The sequence below is a fragment of the Mya arenaria genome, chromosome 10 (genome assembly GCF_026914265.1).
Source record: "Mya arenaria isolate MELC-2E11 chromosome 10, ASM2691426v1".
NCBI lineage: Eukaryota > Metazoa > Mollusca > Bivalvia > Myida > Myidae > Mya > Mya arenaria.
Genome location: NC_069131.1, coordinates 26700592 through 26713546, shown reverse-complemented (window position 1 = coordinate 26713546; position 12955 = coordinate 26700592). Strand labels below are relative to the sequence as shown.

At 34.3% G+C, this 12955-nt stretch overlaps 1 long non-coding RNA gene across 2 annotated transcripts; it reads right to left on the bottom strand.

Annotated features, from left to right (window-relative positions):
- Window positions 1–8258: 8258 nt before the first annotated feature.
- LOC128205081 (uncharacterized) lies at window positions 8259–12869 on the bottom strand. Of its 2 annotated transcripts, XR_008256167.1 has the most exons (4): window positions 12000–12869; window positions 10500–10628; window positions 10147–10288; window positions 8259–9780 (listed from the first exon to the last, which is right to left on the bottom strand). It is a non-coding gene; the product is annotated as an uncharacterized LOC128205081 (long non-coding RNA). The 2 variants fall into 2 exon arrangements; XR_008256168.1 differs by having other exon boundaries at window positions 8259–10288.
- Between the last annotated feature and the right edge of the window lie 86 nt (window positions 12870–12955).

Here is a 12955-nt window from a genome sequence, read left to right as displayed (position 1 = left end):
CACCAAAAATGCTGATGCTAAAGGTTTTTTTAATAAACCAATGAATTATATGTTTGCACCTTGAGTATGTCATATGTGAATATGGTCGAAACTGTTTTGCTCTTTATAATTATTTTACCTTGAAATTTTCATTCAAAGCGATCAAGCGTCTTACCGTAATAATAGTTCATTAGCCAATGTTCATTCATATTCCAGATATATCAGAAATGTCACTACATGTATATTCTAAAGAGGTTTCACATTGTGAATACATTGATGCACTGAGATATAGAAACCTTTAACAAGTACAGGTATAAGTGTATAAAGCATATTTACATCGATGATCAATGTTATGAAAGTGCGTACGAGCAAATATCGTAAAATTAGGAATTCAGTTATATTTTCAGCGAGTAACGATATAAACACGTAAATATAAATTGGAAACCACGTTGCAAAATATTTCCAGACTTATAACTTACTTGAAAAGTGTTACGATACATTCGTTGATAAGATAGTTATATGTATTATCTTACTCGTATATTTTCTATGTACGCACCGAAATAATATTACGCAAAGTTTCTAATAAAGATAGTTCTTAAATGAAATAACTAAGGAAATTGTTTGTAAAAATGGCAATCTCTAAACGTCTAATCAAATAGAGTAACATGAACTTTGAATCAAGAGATACTTTATAAATACTTTATTTAAATCCAACATAAACAAACTTACGTTAGGCAACATAATTATTACAAAAAATAAAGTTCGAATAAAAATGCACTAACCGATTTTTTTAATTATTACAGTCCACACTGTGGGTGGTTGGGATTGGGTGGGTGGGTGAGTGAGTGAGTGAGTGAGTGAGTGAGTGAGTGAGTGAGTGAGTGAGTGAGTGAGTGAGTGAGTGAGTGAGTGAGTGAGTGAGTGAGTGAGTGAGTGAGTGAGTGAGTGAGTGAGTGAGTGAGTGAGTGAGTGAGTGAGTGAGTGAGTGAGTGAGTGAGTGAGTGAGTGAGTGAGTGAGTGAGTGAGTGAGTGAGTGAGTGAGTGAGTGAGTGAGTGAGTGAGTGAGTGAGTGAGTGAGTGAGTGAGTGAGTGAGTGAGTGAGTGAGTGAGTGAGTGAGTGAGTGAGTGAGTGAGTGAGTGAGTGAGTGAGTGAGTGAGTGAGTGAGTGAGTGAGTGAGTGAGTGAGTGAGTGAGTGAGTGAGTGGGCTAAACACACACCATAGTTGTTGCAAACGATCAAACAACAACTAAATCCAAAATTCAGAGCCTGGTTACACATCTAAATTTTTGTGACAATAACGTGTGCATATCTGAATTTTTAAAACTGTTTTCGAGGAAGAGCCAATGGTAATGGGCAAGAAGGAAACGGCTGTGACAATGATATGACTTTCGGTTGGTAAAACAATAACAGAAGACAAGTAAAACTCAGTTGTTGTTGTTGTTGTTGTTGTTGTTGTTGTTGTTGTTGTTGTTGTTGTTCTTGTTCTTGTTTTAGTTCAGTTACACCAAAGTCTTTGGGTTCACCAACAGCTTTGTACAAACATACAACTCTTTTGAATATTCAATTATTTAGAGTGTCCTGGTTCTTGATGAAAGTGTGTCATACCTACGAGTTCTTTCACATTTTGTAGGTCAGACAATTTTAATAATTTAACGTCATCAAACGTCCAAATTAGGCCTCTGATTGATTATTTAAATCATCAACAGAAGAGGTCAAATTTGTTGTCCGGTTAGCGCAGTGGTAAGCGCACTCGCTTTCCACCTAGGCGACCCGGGCTTGATTTTCGGCCTGGGCGCATGTGAGATTGGTTTGTGGGCACCAAGCCAGACAAGATGGGTTCCTTTCGGTACTCGGGTTTCCCCAACAACAAAAGACCACAATCTCGCGTAAAATCGTGCCAACGAGAGTGATTAAAATAAGGTTGCAATGACTTGCTTCACAATCGTTGTAAAATATATAGATTAAAATAATGATTATTTAGTTGCGCTTTAGCAAATTTAATCGCTGTTTGATTTTTCTTGGAAAAATAACTCAATTTGAACAAATTTAATAAAATCAATAATAACAAACTATCGAAATAAAGTCAGTAACTGGGTTTAAGACAGAAATTCTAACAACATTGTGTTATAGGTTAATTTATCTCCATCGATATGGAAAGGTCCTTAATCTCAATCAGTATGGTCGAGTTTCATTCAGCATCTCTTTTGCATGTGACATGGAAAACATGTATTGAAGATGAATATTTTTAAAACAAACAACATAATTTACATGCATTTAATCCTTCAAACATACGTGAGGATTAGCCATTTTTCAAATCTATAATAAAATTATTTCCACAAACTCTCCAAAATATATCATAAGTTGTCTTTCTGGACAATTGGCGAGTGGTAACAATTCTGATATAACAAATTTCATAACTGTTCAACCAATAGAGAGACTTACTTTAGTAACAAGAGCCCGCGACAAACACATGAATGCTGACTTCGATTTGATATAAATGTATGCTTTCATTAAAAGATATATATTAAATTATCAAGAGGTGGTCATATTTCGATTAAGCATCATATCAATTTCCATACAGACCTTCTTTATTACACATTACCCAATGCATTTGTTTTACACAGTTTAAGTAATTATATGAATACCCAATGCAATGGTTTAACGCAGTTGATAATTACTTACAATAATCAACGCAATGGTTTTTAAAGAGTTCATAATGCATAATTATGAAACAGAAGAATGTTTCATGTTGACAAATTAAGAATTGAATAACGTGATGCCATACGTCTTTTGAACACTACCTGTAAACACTATGTCTAATTGCAAAATATGTCGACAAAAGGTTTACTTTGTTCAACCTAACCTAATGAACAAAAACATTTGAATGCTTACAAATACCAATCCCATGTTGTCATATCTGCCCAAATTATATACACAGAGTATATACATTTCATTAGGCATTATACAATAATTATATGTCACCATGGTCTATGAGATACTGCCTGTAGACTGATAGGAAACAAATTTGTTCTCTAATGCAGGCGTAACATTTGTGTTTATTTATTTGATCTGTTCTTGGTTTTAAAAAAATGAATTATTTTCATTATTTATGCGAAAAATTGTTTACGCACTCATTCACTCACTCATGTCCTGTCTAAAAATTACCACATGTCTTCAAGATATCAGAGAGTTGACCGTGATAACTGCATAATATATCACTTACGAGTCTCTTTTTTTAACTTATTTGTATTATGACTTTGATAAACTAATAGGTAAAAAAGATAAGTACATTTTATTTTTGTCATATAAGGCCTTGAATAAACTATGAGAAAGGCAGGAGGGTAAAACCTCTTTTGCAGCATCAAATTATTTTCTAATCCATAAAGCGCGAAAATGTTCAAATATGTATGAGAAAGATAAAGCATGTACTGTATAAATGTTCAAACAAAACAAATTGATTCTTATACAGACTCTTTGAGTGAATAAGCGGAAGAGGTCTTCTCCCAAACCAGGGGACACGCATCCCTGTCCTTGTTTAAGCTTCAATCTCTATTAGTACAGTACCAACCCGGTTCAATACTTTCAGTTAAATCCAGCCATCAGCCATGCTGTTGGTTGACATTGCCGTCCATCTTTTTAGTAACAATCTTTTACCAGGCCATGATGTTGATTGGCGGGTGGGGACACCAATCCCCGTCCTTATTTTTAGTTGAAATCACTAACACAGACCACATGGAGCCTCACAAGTCTGGGGCACACAAAGCCGGCACCCTCCCCGTCCAGGACACGGTGCGGCTCCCGAAACCTCTTTATCCTTCATTACCTCAATCAGACATGCTACTGGTTGAAAAGCGTTCGCACATCTCAGACATGGTGTTTGATCAGTACCCGCACATTCCCTATTTTCAGTCACAATCTCTCAGTTAACCATAGTTTTCCAAGAGATGTTAAGGTAAGATGCGGTTTTTCATGTTGCTAGGATGATAACTATTTTACAAATTGTTTACTTTTATGAAATCCATTCTATAATTGACAGTTTTATACTTAATGTAGGTTTTCTAAAAATAATTATAAGATATCTGCTATCTTTGTTAGTTTTGGGCACACCAGATTGATTTTTCATTCTACGGAGTAACCGCACCTATTAATACATGTTTTGTGCGACCTCACTTACCTTTAAACCGGATTGTTTTGTGGCTATTTACTTTTTTCAAGCTGCCAATCAATCGATAAGAATTTTCTTACACAGTGGCTCTAGTGGTTTGTCGTTTGGCGGCGAAAGGATATTGGCGTGAATGCACGCGGTTATTGTGCTGTGGTATTGAAGAAGATTAAGGGCGTTGTTCACAACTGGAGCCGTTCATTTGGCAACGATGATGCAGCGATGTTTTGTTTTTATGTTCAGTATGTCCCACGCGCCAACCTTTGTTTTATGAGAATTTGTAGCTTAAAATAATTTTGCACAATGAATATACTATCATATTTTTTTTTTATTTTAAAGGCAAAATACGTGCTGGGTTCTCGTTTAAGCAAATGAAAATGGCAAACGTATACATTGATGTTCTGCCTTCTAAATTCTTTAAGGGGCACAGTTAAACGTGCAGAGGCCGAAGAAAACTGAAAAAAACGTAACTATCGGTAATGTTCACACCAATCGTATTTATTGAGATGATTCAGTGTATCAATAGTTAAATACGTGCTCATTCTACGGAGTAACCGCACCTATTAATACATGTTTTGTGCGACCTCACTTACCTTTAAACCGGATTGTTTTGTGGCTATTTACTTTTTTCAAGCTGCCAATCAATCGATAAGAATTTTCTTACACAGTGGCTCTAGTGGTTTGTCGTTTGGCGGCGAAAGGATATTGGCGTGAATGCACGCGGTTATTGTGCTGTGGTATTGAAGAAGATTAAGGGCGTTGTTCACAACTGGAGCCGTTCATTTGGCAACGATGATGCAGCGATGTTTTGTTTTTATGTTCAGTATGTCCCACGCGCCAACCTTTGTTTTATGAGAATTTGTAGCTTAAAATAATTTTGCACAATGAATATACTATCATATTTTTTTTTTATTTTAAAGGCAAAATACGTGCTGGGTTCTCGTTTAAGCAAATGAAAATGGCAAACGTATACATTGATGTTCTGCCTTCTAAATTCTTTAAGGGGCACAGTTAAACGTGCAGAGGCCGAAGAAAACTGAAAAAAAACGTTACTATCGGTAATGTTCACAACAATCGTATTTATTGAGATGATTCAGTGTATCAATAGTTAAATTAGTGCTCCTTGCTGAATTGATGGATTTAAACCGATGACTTCCGAATTTACGCCATATACAAATGACATCTAAACCCCAAGGCTTCTAAAACAGAGGTATCACATTTTCCTGGACTTAGGATTTCAATATTGAAAATACACGCCATTAGTGCATTTTATTTTCATTCTTGTTATGTTCTTTGTACGGTAAAGATTCCCTACTACGTTGTTATAGGTGATATGACACGCAAGATAAGGCCATAATGAAGCCTACAGACACTTGGTGACCTCACACTCTCATGTGTTTGTCCTAGGTACATACACATTCTGGTGAGTATCGTTCAATACATCGATCCGAGATGCCAAGACAAGCTCCGCCCCCTTAGATATTGTTACTACGCGCCCCAAGCGTAAATTCAAAATGGCGACTCTCGCTGCTACGAAAGCATCTGAATCCGATTCTCTTGCGAAGGTTCCGGACAATATATCAGTTAAACATTTACCAGATCAAGCCAAATTATCGGGAAATGTGTTAGAAAAGGGATTAAATTACTTTCTACAAGGTTATATTTATGACATTAAATTTTTGGAAGAGGAAAATATCTGCCATGTAACCGTGAGATGCTGGCCTTCAATGAGAAAAAACGACAAGCCTCATATATACGTTTTGCTCATGAAAGGCAGGTTATGTGGATTTCCAATTGTATTTAACAAATTTTATTATACTAGTAGCTTTATTCTTAAATATACATTGTGTAATATAAGAATTTTGGATCGCCATTTTTTTTACATTTCATGCCGTAAAACGGAATGCGAAAAAAAATATTTGCAAGCCGTCGAGAAGAGAAAGAAGTAATATACTGTATGTTGTATTTCAATTTATTGGTTTTCATATTTCTAGTTACTGCCTCGTTTTAGACATTTAACATCTAGAAAGTCAAATGACACTTCACGGGTCAGTGTAGGATAAACACATGCCAATTTCACAGCATGATATCATGCTTTTGTTTTGATAAGTTCTGTCAACAATTTCTGTTTTCATTTTTTATAGATTGAGCGATCATTGTTCACACGTGGTTGGCTTAATCAAGTCCATTCAGGAACTCAAGTTGCACAACTTCACCCATGTTCCTGATCAACAAAGTTACACAAGTATTCCCCAACAATGGAATGTGCCAAAGGGATCAAAGATCAAGCCAGTTCCAGTGAACCAAGTCATAGTAGCACAGTCGGAAAAGGAAACCTGTCGTTTGCCAGATAGAATAAGATACACAGACCAAGTTTACAAATTTTAAAATTAATTAAATAAATGAACTACAAACACACAATTCACTTCACAATGCTTTATTCCAAACATTTTGGGGAGTGTTCTGGAAGATGTTATTCTCAAGCCATCAGCTGATAATGTGTCAGGATACTCTTTAGATGGTCCATTTCCTCCATGAAAGTGTTTAAATATGCATAATAGTAAAATATAATTAGTGTGACAAGACTCCACAATGCCAGTCAGTTACATATTATACAATAAAACAGTAGTTTAAACTTGACACATTCATAACCTGATGGAAACTGTTTAAGGTTTCAACTAGCATGATCATGGAGGTCAATATTTAGGACACAAGAAAGTCAACAAAATAAACATTTGCAGAATTCAGAATTATAATTGAAATGACTGTATTTTGATCGTTTTACGATAAAACCAAATAATAATATAACAAATAATAAATAAAACGACTAATGTTAATATGTTGCAAGACGACAATACCAAGGTTATAACAATACCATGACATGTGTTTCATTAGTGCCCGTTGCCGTGAAAAGGTCATCGAATGCACATATACTGTAAGTAAATCAACTAGCTATTTCATGTGTACTTCATCAAACATCCGACACAAATGTTTAAAATCAAAGGCGCAGAAAAAATATGTCTTCAAAGTTTTTAGACATATTTTTTCTGCGCCTTTATATTAGCGAATATAATAAAAGTTAACTACAACTTTCAAAAGATGTAGTTGAGTAATCGAATATTCGAATATTCGTTCGAAAGAATTACCGAATATTCGAATATCAATTTTGCCATTCGTTTGCGTCTCTACTAAAAACGTATGTAAAGGTACGGGCGGGATCCTAGTGTGTTAACATACAAGGCCTTTAAATTGAATAGAACATTATTTCCATGAAATTTATTTCGTATAATTTTATTATAATTTCGATTCATTAAAATGTTTGTATTTGTCGCAATGTTGTATTATATTTGGCCACACACCGTTCAAAAAATGACAGGTTGTGGTTTCAATCCCCACTAGGGGAGTGTATCAAGTCCTCTAAAATGGACATCAGTTCAAGTTTATCCAGCAAACGTACAGGATCGTGATTCTATAATGCTTTCAGTTTTCGTCACGATTGAGCTTAAAGAAAGTAGAGCCCGGGAGCAATAATCCACTTTGGTAACGATCTGAACACCTTAATTGAAACTAAACTTATTAAGCTTTGTTTGTGAGCCATACAATTATCATATTATTATTTGAAATAACTTACATATGTTGTCAGTTTGGCCCATTTGGCTTATACACGTGTATCAAAATGATATTATCAAGAAAACGTACAGAAAACACCTCTAGGATAAGTTGTTCGACAAACATGTTTGTCTATTCGACGGAATATGGGTTCAGCAAGTTGGAAGAAAGTAGTACAAATAATCGAAATTATGGGCATTTGACGAACTTAACGATTATAAGAACCAATGGCACAGGACTTTGTTGTACATAAAAGCTAATTTTAGCGTTTTGCCAAGTAAACACAATTGGAATTTTAGACCGAAGTTTGATGTTCTCTGTATTAAAAGTGTTTGTTCTGTGTGGGGTTTCGAATCCCTATTGTGTTATGAGTGGAGATGGGATACACAAAGTCAATAACCTATAACGAAGCCTGAAGAATAAACCCAAATTGTTAAGTCTCATACAATGGCCCTCTTGTATACACCAAGGGTAAGATAAAAACAAATACAGATACAATATGTTCTATTCCTTCATATTGCATCAGTTGATCAAACACATACACTACTTTTAGAAAAATCTACACTACAAAATTTGAACTTTGCATTATTCTTTATAAAGTCAAACAATTGATACACATTTAACCGTTTGTGTACATCTTAATAATTGTTGCTTATACCAATCCACTGAAGTCAATACATGAATATAGTTAGTACACATCATGTTAACATACATTTGTGAGATGAATTTGTTCAAAATGTTGCAGACGTCATTTGAAATTATAACAAACAAAAAGCTAATACTATTATCAGTACTGAAGTGATACATATGTGTATTTACAAAATATTCTAGCACGCCCAGGCCCATGTGGACTAATACATATATTATAATACAGTGTTTGGTGTGATTCAGTGCATATAGATTTATATTTCAAAATTAAACAATTCACTATCACATATGAGTAAATATCGAATAAGCATATACAGCAACAACATAGTTTAGGTCAATGAAGATATTATATAATTTGATCTATCAATCGAATTCTAAATTTTTATTATTTAATAATTGACAATGTTAGTGTATAATGTTAATTGTAACGTGCGTTTTAGCTTAATTCATTTTGTGGATATATAGTTTTACGATAGCTAAAACAATTTAATGATATTTATATTAACAAATATATGTAAATCTTTACATCGGACAGCCTATACAATATGCAACTATAGGGAGCCTTAGAAATAACCAAATATTTATATATATTCTTGTAATATTCTTATATGAATCAAATTAGATTAGGAAAACTGTTCTGGTAAAATAACCTGCAGAGAATCATTGTATATCAACGGCTCAACACTCATATGTAACAACTTGATACACTATGAATAAACAACAACCAAAATATACTGCATAGTAATATCTTTCCAGGTAAGGGTTATAATTATTTAACTTATATATAAACACACTTCAAATGTTGTCCATTATAGCGGTACATAAGAGTATGTCACTTTATAAACCATCTAGTATATGATACGAAACAAATCAATTATAAAAACCATGGTGGGATAGTATAATGTAGTATAATATGACAGGTAATATTCTAACATATAAAAATGAACCATATTTAAAATATCCGTTCAAATTAAACGAAATTATTACTATAATTGGGGAAAGTACTAACATTTTGTACTTATTTTGTTTCAGTTCAGAACTGTTCAATACAGTTGTATTTTGTTGTTGTTGTTTTTTTGTTTTGTTAAATATTTTTAATAACGTACAGTTGTAATAATACTATGGAAACTCCAGACACACGCCAAGTTTCAAAAGTCCTTCTAAGTATTAAACATATATATACGCTGTTACACTTACATCATCTTGCAAAACAGTTGCAACTCCATATTAACATAAATATGGTCGGTTATAGAACGGTAGACCGAGAAGTTCACTGTTGTTAGACAGTTCTAAAACATAGCACAGTGGTCGTATGTTGGATGCACGATCGACAGAGTCACCAGTTTATTGATTATGTCGTAGTGTGTATTTGGATGGAGGTCTACAATATAAGATTCATATTGTCAGAAAGGTAACTATGTTTTACTTTACTGGATAAGCCCAGCAGCCTAATACGTATCAATGACCATGTTATAGTGTAAGGGTAACCACATTTACAGAGTGTTTAGAGCATTCGGGCACAAAACAGGACGTCCTAAACATGTAGTGTTACATGTATGACGAAAATATATACATACATAACGTTAAATGATGTACACACTGGATATATTGTTCTGAAATTAAATATAATCAATTCTCGATACATATTAATACTACGACTGCAAATTTATATCTACTGGCAACAGGTGTAAAACCAAACCTGAATGTTTCTTAAAGTTCAGAATAAAAATGCAAAATCTCGTTATACTCATTCTCTCATGCAAAAACTGTTTTTAACTTCTACGTTGAAAGCACGGAATAATTTTCGTCAGCATTCGTGTATGTTGGTTCGTTTGCCTGTCTTTGTAGCTGTTCATAGGTCATCTCAGTTTCAAGCTGATCTTCCGGTTCTGAAATTGATATATAGCGCATCTAATGAATTTCAATGAAAATAATAACGTTTCCATATGCTTGTGTGTTTTTGAGGCAGGAGCTCAACTACTTTGTTATTGTTTCATGATGAAAACTTACTAGGTGTGTCAGGATATATTATTATTTTAAAATTAAATTTATGAAAATGAGTATCTACATGACGCATATAAAGATACAAACTAACATTACCTGTTGGTTTAGACATTCGTCTGTTACACAGATAGCAACCAGCAGCTGTGCAAATAAGCGAAATGCCCAAAACTACCGATAAAGCTGAGAGGGCACTTATTGTTGAAGAACCAATGTAAATTCGTCGTTCTGAAATAACAAAATAACAAAATTTGTATCAACTTACAGCCAAGATTATACAATAGCGAATATGTACAGATATGTCACTAGTCAAATGACTGACTGTAAACACTTCATATGTCACTAAATCTTATAATGTAGGACTAATCATCAGTCCACCTTATTTGATAAAATGCATGGCGAATTGTCAATATCTTTTTAAATTGTATGCATAAACTGTATACAAGTTTAATTATTTTCACTAAAATCAGTGCCCGTTTGTATCAGGAAGATATCAAGAAAAACTGATCAATCGTCCGATCCTTCTCCATGTCTTAACCAATTAGTTGAACCCCATGATGTAACAGATTGTATACAAACATGTTTCAAAATTCCGAATATACGTCATAGAGTGCAAGGTAAAAATAACAGGAAAACCATTGTAAATACTGATAAAGCAGAGAACGTGTACTAAAGCTTATTGCTACCTTTATCGTTGTAGAAATCGAAAACATCTACGTTAATCATTTTACCCTTGAACTGAAGTTAAAAAAGTTATTTTTGTAGATTAACAAGTCGACAAGTTAATATCACATTAACCTCATTATCTGTGGGTTAAACGCTTTAGCCCTACACCCGGCAAAACTTTTTAAACAGGTAAAATGTAGTTTAATGCAACCATCTGTATTTTCCATAATTGTTACATGGGCCAAAGCAAAGAACTAGTATGTAAATTAATGTAATCATACATGTTCGTTTTTCATGTATACGGTTTTAAAAGTATTCCTATACTTGTTGACAGCTTGATCTTTTTTTCATTTTTTCAACCTACAAATATATACATATCAAAAATGAGGACATCACACCTTAAGTGAAATAATTTTGGTTTAAAATGCAATGCACGTGTAATTAACTGACGCTTGTAAGAATATCCAAAAATCTGATGTGAATTTTACATTATCAACGTATCAAATCTTATTTTTTAACATTCAAAGCCCCGTCATTATCTTCAAAAACCGAAAAACCAATTGTTAAAAAATCTGCATAGCACTCAAGCAATAAATAATTCCTTTAAGAAACATGGTGAAGAAGCGAAAAAATGGAGCTTAAAAGTTTTTTGTCAGAAATTTCCGTTCAGATCATTTGTTTACAGCAACAATACTTTTTATATGATACTTATCTTCCAAGCATGATTTAGGATTTTATATATGTAAAAGTACATTTTGCATTAACAATGTTACTCCTCCTTCAGCGAATGGTTTGATATGCAATATTCGATCGGAATGTTTATAAAAGAAAAGTCTACCTAATTTCAAATGACTTTTAAAATGTAATAGTGAGTCTACAGACAGTCGTATCAAATATGTAAACGCAAACATGTTGATTGCAACGACACGTAACTGAGCAATCTTTGTCTTCAAGACCATTGATGCAGCCATTTACTTTCGCAGAATTGCAAAGCCCACCCATACAGCTAATACTGCAATTTATGCAGCTTCCATAATCGTTTGGATAAAAACCGTCTTTACATTCCAAACACTTTCCATACGTCTGAGTACATCGTAGACAGTCCGCACTCAGGGACAAGCAACTTTGAGAACAATTCAAACCGTAAAAGCCGTCCATGCAACCAGAAATACATTCAGGTCCATTCCTGCAGACACCATCTTTGCAATGATCAGGACATGAACAGCACGCATTGTTATCAACGTAAAACGTCTGGTTAATACATTGATCACATTCATTCTCGAGACAATATTTCGATTGACACGTGCATTGTTGTTCAGGACTTTCATAACCATTTGTACATGAAATACAAATATCAAGTCCAACCGCACAAATGCAGTTAGGAGGACATCGGCATGTTGTTCCAGTGTAACCATTTAAGCACGAAACGCAGTATGATGTGCTATATTGTAGACATGTTGCGCATATATTGTCACACGGGTTTGTGCAATTGTCACCCGAATATCCATCAACACAACCATGTGTGCATGTCCCATCATTTCGTGAGCATGTACCCCCTTTGCAAGTATCCGGATAATGTAAGTCTCATGATTGTCCGTAAAGGCTGCCTATGCATTGTTCACATTTATCCCCAGTAAAATTAGGAAGACATTTACAGGAGCCGTTGTTTCTTTCACAAGCCATTGTTTTACCACAACCGACACTACATACTTGATCACAATATTCACCGTATCGTCCATCTGAACATGTATTGCATGTTGTTCCTTCAAAGTTTTCTCGACAGAAACAAGTGCTATCTTTTGAACATTGAATATTTACACAGCCTACGGAACAGAGTTCATTGCAGTGTGTCCCATGATATCCGGACACACATTCACTGCATGTAGTTC